Source organism: Penaeus monodon, chromosome 34 (assembly GCF_015228065.2).
Source record: "Penaeus monodon isolate SGIC_2016 chromosome 34, NSTDA_Pmon_1, whole genome shotgun sequence".
Classification (NCBI taxonomy): Eukaryota; Metazoa; Arthropoda; class Malacostraca; order Decapoda; family Penaeidae; genus Penaeus; species Penaeus monodon.
In genome coordinates, this window is record NC_051419.1 from 9,451,250 (window position 1) to 9,451,466 (window position 217).

The 217-nt window shown below is 31.3% G+C and overlaps 1 pseudogene; it reads left to right on the forward strand.

Moving 5' to 3' along the window:
* LOC119594575 overlaps window positions 1–217 on the forward strand; it is a 14,936-nt pseudogene that overhangs the window by 12,709 nt on the left and 2,010 nt on the right.

A 217-nucleotide genomic window follows, 5' to 3' on the forward strand; every position in this document is an offset into this window, starting at 1 on the left:
AAAATTATGTTTCAGATGATTTTTGTGTTTCTCTTTGGTGCTGCGATGGGCGAGTTTTATTCAAATATGGTGTACGATTATGACTCATGGATTTTTAAAAAAATTGTCTGCCTTTCCATTCGACCATTAGTAATGAAGTAATTGACTTCGCACACATAAAATGTAGAGTTTAGACATTTTAACAATCTTTAATTTTTCTCAGCACACATATTTCCTT